The following is a 13,418-nucleotide window of genomic DNA, read 5'->3' as shown; positions in this document are numbered from 1 at the left end:
ATTGAGTAGAAGAACAGGTGGATCTAAGGTTATCAAGTTCAACCCTCACAACCGTCTGGGCTTAACAGCTACTACACAACATCCGTTCCAACTGCTTGCCATTCTTTTTTTCAGGAACCAAGTGAAAAACAACGGTAGAACATCCTGTCACAGGAAAAACATTTTGTTACCAGTGGACCACCGCCCAGTGAGAACAGACAAACACAACTATTTGGACTCGTATAGCACCTTTCAAAAACTCAAAGCTAACTGGGGTTAAAATGACTGTGTACTTTAAGTGGCTCTTTGGAAATGGCCAAGTTTAACCTTGCCTCACTCAGAATGAAGTGTCTTACCTGAGTATTACCTAATGAAACATGTCATCATGAGTCCTGTTCCCAAGCAACAACTTCACACGTGCACATGCACACCTTCGGTTCACCCAAGTCTCTGCCGCTGTATTCTGAATGCACCCAGTACAACTAAGGCTCTGATAAGGTCAGGACCCCTCTGTCTCCCCCTAGTGTTCCGGCATCGCCGGGGTGACACAAATGCTAATGAGTCTTATGGCAGCCTTTGAGGCGGAATTCGCACTTAGCTTGACTGGTTGACCATGGCAAGATGGCCAGCCAGGCAGGGAACGGCAGAGCAGGGAGAAGCCTCAGCCCAAGATAGCAAAAAGAGCTGCGAAGATGTTAGGAGGATTCTAGGATAAAAATCATGTTAATCAAGAAATATCATGGGTTGGCAGGTAGCCTAGTGGTAAAGAGTGTTGGGCCCGTATCCATCCGGAGGTTCACTGGTTCAAATCCTCGGTGCCGACTAGGTAAAAATTATATTTATGTGCCCTTGAGCAAGGCACTTAACACTTAACACAAATTGCTCATGTAAGTTGCTCTGGATAAGAGTGTCTGCTAAATTATTACCTGTCATATGGAATTGTTTTAAGATGGCCATATTATGGATCATATAGCTATTTGATTTGGAATTTTACAACCCTTTTAGGCATCCCAAAAATAAATGTATAAATAATGTTTTGATAAAATATTGACTTTGGCCTTTAAATCAAATCGAATCAAATCAAATTGATTTATATTGCCCTTCGTACATCAGCTGATATCTCAAAGTGCTGTACAGAAACCCAGCCTAAAACCCCAAACAGCAAGCAATGCAGGTGTAGAAGCACGGTGGCTAGGAAAAACTCCCTAGAAAGGCCAAAACCTAGGAAGAAACCTAGAGAGGAACCAGGCTATGTGGGGTGGCCAGTCCTCTTCTGGCTGTGCCGGGTGGAGATTATAACAGAACATGGCCAAGATGTTCAAATGTTCATAAATGACCAGCATGGTCAAATAATAATAAGGCAGAACAGTTGAAACTGGAGCAGCAGCACGGCCAGGTGGACTGGGGACAGCAAGGAGTCATCATGTCAAGTAGTCCTGGGGCATGGTCCTAGGGCTCAGGTCCTCTGAGGGAGAGAAAGAAAGAGAGAAGGAGAGAATTAGAGAACGCACACTTAGATTCACACAGGACACCGAATAGGACAGGAGAAGTACTCCAGATATAACAAACTGACCCTAGCCCCCCGACACATAAACTACTGCAGCATAAATACTGGAGGCTGAGACAGGAGGGGTCAGGAGACACTGTGGCCCCATCCGAGGACACCCCCGGACAGGGCCAAACAGGAAGGATATAACCCCACCCACTTTGCCAAAGCACAGCCCCCATACCACTAGAGGGATATCTTCAACCACCAACTTACCATCCTGAGACAAGGCTGAGTATAGCCCACAAAGATCTCCGCCATGGCACAACCCAAGGGGGGGAGCCAACCCAGACAGGATGACCACATCAGTGAATCAACCCACTCAGGTGACGCACCCCTTCCAGGGACGGCATGAGAGAGCCCCAGTAAGCCAGTGACTCAGCCCCTGTAATAGGGTTAGAGGCAGAGAATCCCAGTGGAAAGAGCCAGGCAGAGACAACAAGGGCGGTTCGTTGCTCCAGAGCCTTTCCGTTCACCTTCCCACTCCTGGGCCAGACTACACTCAATCATATGACCCACTGAAGAGATGAGTCTTCAGTAAAGACTTAAAGGTTGAGACCGAGTTTGCGTCTCTGACATGGGTAGGCAGACCGTTCCATAAAAATGGAGCTCTATAGGGGAAAGCCCTGCCTCCAGCTGTTTGCTTAGAAATTCTAGGGACAATTATTAGACCTGCGTCTTGTGACCGTAGCGTACGTGTAGGTATGTACGGCAGGACCAAATCAGAGATATAGGTAGGAGCAAGCCCATGTAATGCTTTGTAGGTTAGCAGTAAAACCTTGAAATCAGCCCTTGCTTTGACAGGAAGCCAGTGTAGGGAGGCTAGCACTGGAGTAATATGATCAACTTTTTTGCTTCTAGTCAGGATTCTAGCAGCCGTATTTAGCACTAACTGAAGTTTATTTAGTGCTTTATCTGGGTAGCAGGAAAGTAGAACATTGCAGTAGTCTAACCTAGAAGTGACAAAAGCATGGATGAATTTTTCTGCATCATTTTTGGACAGAAATTTTCTGATTTTTGCAATGTTACGTAGATGGAAAAAAGCTGTCCTTGAAATGGTCTTGATATGTTCTTCAAAAGAGAGATCAGGGTCCAGAGTAACGCCGAGGTCCTTCACAGTTTTATTTGAGACGACTGTACAACCATTAAGATTAATTGTCAGACTCAACAGAAGATCTCTTTGTTTCTTGGGACCTAGAACAAGCATCTCTGTTTTGTCCGAGTTTAAAAGTAGAAAGTTTGCAGCCATCCACTTCCTTATGTCTGAAACACATGCTTCTAGCAAGGGCAATTTTGGGGCTTCACCATGTTTTATTGAAATGTACAGCTGTGTGTCATCCGCATAGCAGTGAAAGTTAACATTATGTTTTCGAATAACATCCCCAAGAGGTAAAATATATAGTGAAAACAATAGTGGTCCTAAAACGGAACCTTGAGGAACACCGAAATTTACAGTTGATTTGTCAGAGGACAAACCATTCACAGAGACAAACTGATATCTTTCCGACAGATAAGATCTAAACCAGGCCAGAACTTGTCCATGTAGACCAATTTGGGATTCCAATCTCTCTAAAAGAATGTGGTGATCGATGGTATCAAAAGCAGCACTAAGGTCTAGGAGCACGAGGACAGATGCAGAGCCTCGGTCCGATGCCATTAAAATGTAATTTACCACCTTCACAAGTGCCGTCTCAGTGCTATGATGGGGTCTAAAACCAGACTGAAGCATTTCGTATACATTGTTTGTCTTCAGGAAGGCAGTGAGTTGCTGCGCAACAGCCTTTTCTAAAATTTTTGAGAGGAATGGAAGATTCGATATAGGCCGATAGCTTTTTATATTTTCTGGGTCAAGGTTTGGCTTTTTCAAGAGAGGCTTTATTACTGCCACTTTTAGTGAGTTTGGTACACATCCGGTGGATAGAGAGCCGTTTATTATGTTCAACATAGGAGGGCCAAGCACAGGAAGCAGCTCTTTCAGTAGTTTAGTTGGAATAGGGTCCAGTATGCAGCTTGAAGGTTTAGAGGCCATGATTATTTTCATCATTGTGTCAAGAGATATAGTACTAAAACACTTGAGCGTCTCTCTTGATCCTAGGTCCTGGCAGAGTTGTGCAGACTCAGGACAACTGAGGTTTGAAGAAATACGCAGATTTAAAGAGGAGTCCGTAATTTGCTTTCTGAAAATCATAATATTTTCCTCAAAGAAGTTCATGAATTTATCACTGCTAAAGTGAATGTCATCCTCTCTTGGGGAATGCTGCTTTTTAGTTAGCTTTGCAACAGTATCAAAAAGGAATTGTGGATTGTTCTTATTTTCCTCAATTAAGTTAGAAAAATATGATGATCGAGCAGCAGTAAGGGCTCTTCGGTACTGCACGATACTGTCTTTCCAAGCTAGTCGGAAGACTTCCAGTTTGGTGTGGCGCCATTTCCGTTCCAATTTTCTGAAAGCTTGCTTCAGAGCTCAGGTATTTTCTGTGTACCAGGGAGCTAGTTTCATATGAGAAATGTTTTTAGTTTTTGGGGTGCAACTGCATCTAGGGTATTGCGCAAGGTTAAATTGAGTTCCTCAGTGAAGTGGTCAACTGATTTTTGTCCTCTGGCGTCCTTGGGTAGACAGAGGGAATCTGGAAGGACATCAAGGAATCTTTGTGTTGTCTGTGAATTTATAACACGACTTTTGATGTTCCTTGGTTGGGGTCTGAGCAGATTATTTGTTGCAATTGCAAACGTAATACAATTGTGGTCCAATAGTCCAGGATTATGAGGAAAAACATTAAGATCCACAACATTTATTCCATGGGATAAAACTAGGTCCAGAGTATGACTGTGACAGTGAGTGGGTCCAGAGACATGTTGGACAAAACCCACTGAGTCGATGATGTCTCCGAAAGCCTTTTGGAGTGGGTCTGTGGACTTTTCCATGTGAATATTAAAGTCACCAAAGATTAGAATATTATCTGCTATGACTACAAGGTCCGATAGGAATTCAGGGAACTCTGTATATGGTCCATGTGGCCTGTAAACAGTAGCTATAAAAAGTGATTGAGTAGGCTGCATAGATTTCATGAATAGAAGCTCAAAAGACGAAAACGTCATTTTCTTTTTTGTAAATTGAAATTTGCTATCGTAAATGTTAGCAACACCTCCGCCTTTGCGGGATGCACGGGGATATGGTCACTCGTGTAGCCAGGAGGTGAGGCCTCATTTAACACAGTAAATTCATCAGGATTAAGCCATGTTTCAGTCAGGCCAATCACATCAAGATTATGATCAGTGATTAGTTCATTGACTATAATTGCCTTTGAAGTAATGGATCTAACATTAAGTAGCCCTATTTTGAGATGTGAGGTATCATGATCTCTTTCAATAGTGACAGGAATGGAGGTGGTCTTTATCCTGGTGAGATTGCTAAGGCGAACACCGCCATGTTTAGTTTTACTCAACCTAGGTCGAGGCACAGACACGGTCTCAATGGTGATAGCTGAGCTGACTACACTGACTGTGCTCGTGGCAGACTCGAATATGCTGGCAGGCTGGCTAACAGCCTGCTGCCTGGCCTGCACCCTATTTCATTGTGGAGCTAGAGGAGTTAGAGCCCTGTCTATGTTTACTACTATAGCCCATAGAAACACGTTGAATAACACAAACATAAAGTGCAAAAAGGACAGTCAAAAAATAAATCATAAGAAACAAGGTGTTGAAGTGTCTGTCCTATATCTAGGAGATATAATAACGCCCAGGAAATATTTGGGTTTTTATACATATTTAACACCATTTTTGGGGTAAAGGCACAAAACTACCTTCATATTTTCTTTCGTCTTTTTAAACCTGTATCGGTTACCTTCAGAGTCCCGTGACTCTTGTGCACTCAGAAAGTATTCAGACCCCTTTTTCCACATTTTGTTACGTTACACCCTTATCCTAAAATTAATTAAATTGTTTTCTTCCTTCATCAGTCGACACACTATACCCTGTAAAAACAAAGCAAAAATAGTTTTTTTAATAACATTTTTGCAACAACAAAAAATGAAATATCACGTTTACGTAAGAATTCAAACACATTACTCAGTACTTTGCTTAAGCACCTTTGGCAGCGATTACAGCCTCGAGTCTTCTTGTGCATGACGCTACAATCTTGACACACCTGTATTTGGGGAGGGTCTCCCATTCTTCTCTGCAGATCCTCTCAAGCTCTGTCAGGTTGGATGGGGAGCGTTGCGGCACAGCTATTTTCAGGTGTCTCCAGAGATGTTCGATCGGGTTCAAGTCCAAGCATTCAGAGACTTGTCCAGAAGTCATTCCTGCGTTGTCTTGGCTGTGTGCTTAGGGTCGTTGTCCTGTTGGAAGTTAAACCTTCGCTCCAGTCTGAGGTCCTGAGTGCTCTGGAGCAGGTTTTCATCAAGGATCTCTCTTTGCTTTGCCCTCTTTATCTTTCCCTCAATCCTGACTAGTTTCCTAGTCCCTGCCGCTGAACAACATCTCGGCAGGGTAGCCTAGTGGTTAGAGCATTGGACTAGTATCCGGAAGGTTGAGAGTTCAAACCCCCGAGCTGACAAGGTACAAATCTGTCGTTCTGCCCCTGAACATGCAGTTAACCCATTGTTCCCAGGCGGTCATTGAAAATAAGAATGTGTTCTTAACTGACTTGCCTGGTTAAATAAAATTAAAATCTCCACAGCATGATGCTGCCACCACCATGCTTCACCGTAGGGATAGTGCCAGGTTTCCTCCAGACGTGAAGCTTGATCTTGGTTTCATCAGATCAGAGAACCTTGATTCTCATGGTCTGAGAGTCCTTTAGGTGCCTTTTTCCAAACTCCAAGCGGGCTGTCATGTGCCTTTCACTGAGTGGCTTCCGTCTGGCCACTCTACCATAAAGGCCTGATTGGTGGAGTGCTGCAGAGATAGTTGTCCTTCTGGAAGGTTCTCCCATCTCCACAGAGGAACTCTGGAGCTCTGTCAGAGTGGCCATCTGGTAATTTACCACAGGTGGACTCCAATCAAGTTGTAGAAACATGTCAAGGATGATAAATGGAGACAGGATGCACCTGAGCAAAATTTAGAGTCGAATAGCAAAGGGTCTGAATACTTATGTAAATAAGGTATTTCTGTTTTGTTTTTTTAATACATTTGCTAAAATTTCTAAAACCTGTTTTCGCTTTGCCGATATGGGGAATTGTGTGTAGATTGATGAGGAAAGTGTTGTATTAAATCAAATTTTGAATAAGGCTGTAACGTAACAAAATGTGGAAAAGGGGAAGGGGCTGAATACTTTCTGAACAAACAGTATATACGTACACACCCACAGACACAAACATGTTGGGTTTGCTGTGACCCCATGCTGGGGTTTCCATCTCTTTCTGGATCTTGTTTCACAGCACGTGGTCTCATACTTCTTTCTCTCTTCCGATCAACACCATTATAGAATTTGTTTGTCATTGTTGGTGGTCTCTCACATTCAAGGAGGCCAATCAGTCAGGCTTTGTATGTGAATAGGTGACTGAGGAGCCCAAACCTATAGAGGTGCAGGTTCTACCACAGTAAGGGAAAGTTGTATAGCTAAGGAGAGGGGTTGGAGGCCAGGGTTTTATATTCTTTAGAACAGTATTTTTCTGTATTAAAATGTATTTATTTATTGTCTAGGTTTTACAATGCCCTTCCCTCCATCCTCTGGAGGGACCTGCAACATCATTAGCATTGATTTATGATGTGAATATATAAAACAGATACCCTCCTCTTCCCTCTCCGTTTCACACACAAACAAACACACACACTCTTCTTTATTCCCCCTTTATCCGCAGCCTTTTGGTTGTTTACTCAATCAGAAGCTGGACCGAGGGGAGGTATGCTAAGCTTTCCTTAATTGTGTCTATGTGGGCTGGAGCGCAAGCAGCTCATTATGCCTGCTCCAGTGATCGATGGGAGATACAGAGCCACTGGCGGTCCTGATGAGCAGGACCCAGGCCTGAGATCTGAGCTCCCACCAGGGAAACACACTCCTTCAGCCCCACACCGTGCCAGACACAGGCACAGGCAGGAGATGTGGTGGCCATGCCTTACGTCACACACTGGTGGGGAAGAAAACACACAGGCTCCTTGAGCTGCAGAGTGAGAGAAACAATAAGTTATCAAGAGTGTGCGTGTGCGTGCGTGTGTGTGTGTGTGTGTGTGTGTGTGTGTGTGTGTGTGTGTGTGTGTGTGTGTGTGTGTGTGTGTGTGTGTGTGTGTGTGTGTGTGTGTGTGTGTGTGTGTGTGTGTGTGTGCACGCGTTTGGCATGCATATGTGTGTTTCAGAACAGGAAACAGCCTGGAATAAAGAGATACGGGCTCCTGGTGACAGAATCAAATCATGATGGCTGAAAATGAATCGCAACAAGTAGATGTCCTAAAACCAACACTGTTTCAAATCACTCAATCTGAAGTCTGAATGGGAAAACTCATTACCATTCGCTGAATTGAGAGGTTCTTGATCTAGCACTTCTCTTAGAGATATGAAAATGGTTCCTCAAGTAAACCGTACTATCGGTTTTCATGAGCAGATGTTTCATCTGATTTTGTCTCATTGTAAATGAGACAACCAGACTCCCTGCTCTCATTCATTACTGGCTCCAGAGGGTGAAAGACAGTGACAGTAGCAACCCTGGCATTTTTTGAGGAGTGAAAAGGTTATTGTACACCTGATGAACCCATTGGTTTTAGCATCGGTTTGAACACCAGTTTGAACACCTGGTTGAACGCCAGTTTGAACAGCTGTTTAAAACACCAGATGGAGAGTATCACTGTCTCTTACTTCAAATATGGTTGAAGAGCTTAAGGAAAGTTAAAAATGAAAATAAAACGTTTTTGTCCAACTCCCGTTCTCCACGTTCACCTTGTTTAGTTACAGTTGAAAGAGAGACTCTACTCGGTCTGGTCTGTGACTCACGGAACACCTTTCCCGGTCATGAGGAGTCTGTGATGTATGGCTCATGTCTCTGTTGTCTGTTCCCCCCAGAGACACACATTTACTGTATCACTACTAATGAAGTTGTTATCATTACGTTAAGATGAAACAAAGCCATATCACATTGTGTTGCCACTATTGGTCCTAATAAAGTTGCATTCAATCAAGGCTTGTTGTAATGTCTTGAAGCTTTTGTCTGTCTGTCAAAATGTGGCCTGTTTAGCTTTATTTAGACAGCAATGCCTTTGTCTCTTGGGATGAGAACACAGTCAGGATATACAGTAATAACAGGGACTGGTAGGCAATGGATGTGAAAGAGGGCACGGTCGGCCCATCGGTGTGGCTGGATATTTTCAAAACATTTGGGACACCTTCATCTTGACATTTTAAAGCCAATTTTCAGAAATTCTACAAATTTCTCCATGGAGTTGAGAGACATGTTTTCAGTTTTAAGGCAAATTTCCTGTGATCATTCTACATATTCTGCAATGGAGCTGAGAGAAAATGTTGCAGGTTAAAGCAAATTTCCTGAAATTCTATGCATTTGACATGGCTAATGATGTGTTCTTTTGCTCAAACATAATAACAAAATGTATTCTGCTATTCAGTATTAATTGTTTTTGGAATTGTTAACTCTCCCTGACTCTCTAGATTATCTTAGCTGACCATAACTCTATCCTCCTGATTCCTGCTTACAAGCTAAAACTCAATCAGGAAGTGGTCTGATGAAGCGGATGTTGAGCTACAGGACTGTTTCACAAGCACAGACTGGAATTTGCTCTGGAATTCAATCAGTCACCGGCTTCATTAATAAGTGCATCGACGACGTCGTCCTCACAGTGACCGTACATTTATATCCCAATCAGAAGCTAATGATTACAGACAACATCCACACTGAGCTAAAGGCTAGAGCTGCCACTTTCAAGCAATGGGACACTAATCCGGATGCGTACAACCTCAAACAAGCCATAAACAGTAAAAATGTCAATACAGGACTAAGATTGAATCCTACTACGCCGGCTGTAATGCTCATCGGTTGTGGCAGGGCTTGCAAACTATCCCGGATTATAAAGGGAAACCCGGCTGTGAGCTTCCCAGTGATGCGAGCCTAGAATTCCTAATATGCTCGCTTCGAGGCAAGCAACACTGAACCATGCATAATACCATCAGCTGTTCAGAATGACTGAGTGATCCAGCTCTCTGTAGCCAATGCTAGAAAGACCTTTAAACATATTAACATTCACACTGTGTAATATCTACATGTTTTAAGCAGACCACCATAGTCCCTGTGCCCAAGAACGCCAAGGTACCTGTACTATCTCACTGTAGCACTCACATCTGTAGCCATTAAATTCTTTGAATGGTTGGTCATGGCTTACATCAACACCATCATCCCAGGCACTCTGGACCCACTCCAATTCGCGTACCAGATCCATGGAATACGCCATTTCTATTCCACACAGCCCTCTCTCACTTGTACAAGAGGAACACCTACCTGAGAATGCTGTTCATTGACTACAGCTCAGCGTTCAACACCATAGTGCCCTCTAAGCTCATCACTAAGCTAAGGACCCTGGGACTGAACCCCTTCCTCTGCAACTGGATCCTGGACTTCCTGACGGGCCGCCCCCAGGTGGTGAGGGTAGGCAACAACACATCCGCCACTTTGACCCTCAACATGGAGACCTTCAGGAGTGTGTGCTTAGTCCCCTCCTGTACTCCCAGTTCACCCACGACTGAGTGGCCATGCACGACTCCAACACCGTCATTAAGTTTGCTGCTGACACAACAGTGGTTGGCCTGATCACTGATGTCGGAGAACCAGCCTATAGGGATGAGGTCAGTGACCTGGCAGTGTGGTGCCAGGGCAACAACCCCTCCCTCACCATCAGGAAGACAAAGGAGCTGACTGTGGACTACAAGAAACGTGGGGCCAAGCACGCCCCCAGCCACATAGACGGGGCTGTAGTGGAGTGGGTCGAGAGCTTCAAGTTCCTTGATGTCTACATCACTAAGGAACTATCATGGTCTACACACACCAAAACAGTTGTGAATTAGGCATGACAACACCTCTTCCCCCTCAGGAGGCTGTAAAGATTTGGCATGGCCCCTCAGATCCTCAAAAAGTTCTACAGCTGCACCATTGAGACATATTCACTAACTGCATTAACTGCTTGGCATCCGACAGAGGGTAGTGTGTACAGCCCAGTACATTGCTGGGGCAGAGTTTCCTGCCATCAATTGAAAATCATTTGAAACAGTGTTCTTGTTTTACACTATTTTAGGCGACCTGAAAAAAACACGTTGGTGGCCTGCCCAAGGATTTCAATGGCAGAAAAATCCATGGAAGAATACTGCCTGGAAGATTTGAAAGATCAGACAGAGAAGATGATAATGTCCTGGTGGAATTTTGTACTGGGTTTGTCCTTCAGTGTCTGTCTGTGGAGTCAGGATCGAGGAGAGGTGTGAGGTGTTCTTCGGAACATCTGCTAAACTTTTGCTGTGACTGCTACTGGAAAATAAGGATCTCATTCAGATTTCGGATGGCGCACTATAATAACTATAATACCACCTGCACACTTGCACACTAAATACAGCACTTGTCAGCCATCATCAGTGTTCTCATTGTGGAAGTAATGCTCTCGATGTTGAGCATCTGCTTAAGGCTTGAGCCCCAGTGAATAACTCAGTGAATACATTAGTGATTTATATTCAGCCAAAACAATTCTCTCTTGAATACGGCCTGTTTTGGTTAGAGTCACTGATTGATCCAGGGCCTTCATTTGTGTTCTGTTCCCTGAGATGGAGCCCTTTGGGGGGCTAATTGAAGCTGTGGTGTGGCAGAGGAACAGTGAGACAAAGAGTGGGTCCGATGGTTCCACATCTGGTTCTGTGCTAACAGAATCCCTGCATCACTGCAGTACCAGGCCTTTTGTTGTGGTCAAGTCACAGAGAAGGTAAGCTGATTTCAGTATAATGGAAACCAGAGGATGGACAATAAGATAGAGATTACAGGGGTAGAGGTGTCCCATATGTTGCTTTCTCATTGTACATACAGTACACTCAGAAGATAGGTCCACAAATTCACAAACACACACCTGCACACTAGCACACATACCCCCACACACCACAACCTCCTACTTTTGATTATGTACCTCCCAGTAAGTAGAAATTCACTCTTCAATAATTCACTCAAGAATAATATCAATTCAGTTATTAAATGGAATTATGTAATTACTAAAAGGTAACTGTCTCTGAAGACTTATTTACCTGTCCATGCCATATTCTTCCTGTCTTGGCATCATACAGTTATTCCCTTACGCAGAAAGTTCAAATGTCATATTAGAGACGTGCTCTCTGCTTGATGGAAGTGATTGGGTACGTCAGCCATCTCTACCTTCATGCCCCCCCCCTCCCCGTTTGACATTCAGAATAGACTGATTAGGGAATGATTACCATGGTTCAGGAGACATAGGGATATCTATGGGTCTGATGGGGCAAGGTTAGGTTAAGGTTTGCCTCTATGACAGTATAAGTGAGGGACGAATCTCTCTCTACCTTTACCTTTGATTCTCACTCCATCTGCAGAGTAATCTTTTTTCCTTAGTTATACTTCTACTACTCTCTCTGATTCTCTCCCTCTCTCTATTTCTCTCTCTCTTTCTATTTCTCTCTCTATTTCTCTCTCTGTTTCTCTCTGTATTTTTCTCTATTTCTTGCTCTCTGTTTCTAAGTTCAATTTCAATTTAAGGGGCTTTATTGGCATGGGAAACATATATTTACATTACCAAAGCAAGTGAAATAGATAATAAATAAAAGTGAAATAAACAATAACAATTTACATTACAAATTACACTCACAAAATTATTTTTCCCAAACACAAAGTGGCTAAACTCTGGTGCCCAAACATTAGGCATGCCCTGGAGCTTTTGTCAGAGGACAGACTAGGTTCCCCCAGCCACATCATAATTCACACGAGCACAAATGACTTGTGGGCCGAACAGGAAAGGGTGGCAACACTCAAGGGAGTGATTGAAAAAACTTCTTCCGCTTTCCCCAAAGCAGAATTGGTTGTCTCCACCCTGATATCATGAAAATACTTTCCCCCTGCCACCATACAGCTGGGGAATGCAAGTATTTCGCCAGTCTGTCTCAAAACCTAATATAAACCTGGCCCACCACTCCACCCTGGACTTGAAAAGCCTTTTACGACCAGGTCCCCCTCTACAACTTTTGCCATTACCCTGAAGGACATCACGCTCAACCGTAGCCCCAGCATCTCACACAGGAGAAACAGAGCAACGGACACCCCGCCCAGACCAGCAAGACCGCCTCTCTGTTTCTCTCTCTCTATGTTTCTCTCTCTCTGTTTCTCTCTCTCTCTGTTTCTCTGTCTCTATTTCTATCTCTCTCTCCATTTCTCTCTCTCTCTGTTTCTCTGTGCTTCTCTCTGTCTCTATTTCTCTCTCTCTCCATTTCTGATTCCCCCTCTCTATGTTTCTCTCTGTTTCTCCATATTTCTCTCTGTTTCTCTCTGTGTTTCTGTTCCTTTCTCTCTGTTTCTCTGTTTCTCTCTCTATTTCTCTAGTTAATGTATTTTGTGATTAAAATAGAGAAGTCTTCTTTCTGAGTCATAGTTACTAAAAGGTAACTGTCTCTGAAGACTTATTTACCTGTCAATGCCATATTCTTCCTGTCTTGGCATCATACAGTTATTCCCTTACGCAGAAAGCTCAAATGTCATATGAGAGATGTGCTCTCTGCTTGATGGAGGTCCTTGGGTACGTTGGCCATCTCTACCTTCATGACATTCAGAATAGACTGATTAGGGAATGATTACCAATGTTCAGGAGACAAAGGGATACATATGGATCTGATGGAGCAAGTGCCGTGGAAATTCATCTATACTGAGAGAGACTTGGACAATTATTTAAACACTCAATCTTT

The sequence above is a fragment of the Oncorhynchus masou genome, chromosome 33 (genome assembly GCF_036934945.1).
Source record: "Oncorhynchus masou masou isolate Uvic2021 chromosome 33, UVic_Omas_1.1, whole genome shotgun sequence".
NCBI classification, from domain to species: Eukaryota; Metazoa; Chordata; class Actinopteri; order Salmoniformes; family Salmonidae; genus Oncorhynchus; species Oncorhynchus masou.
This window is presented reverse-complemented; position numbering follows the sequence as displayed.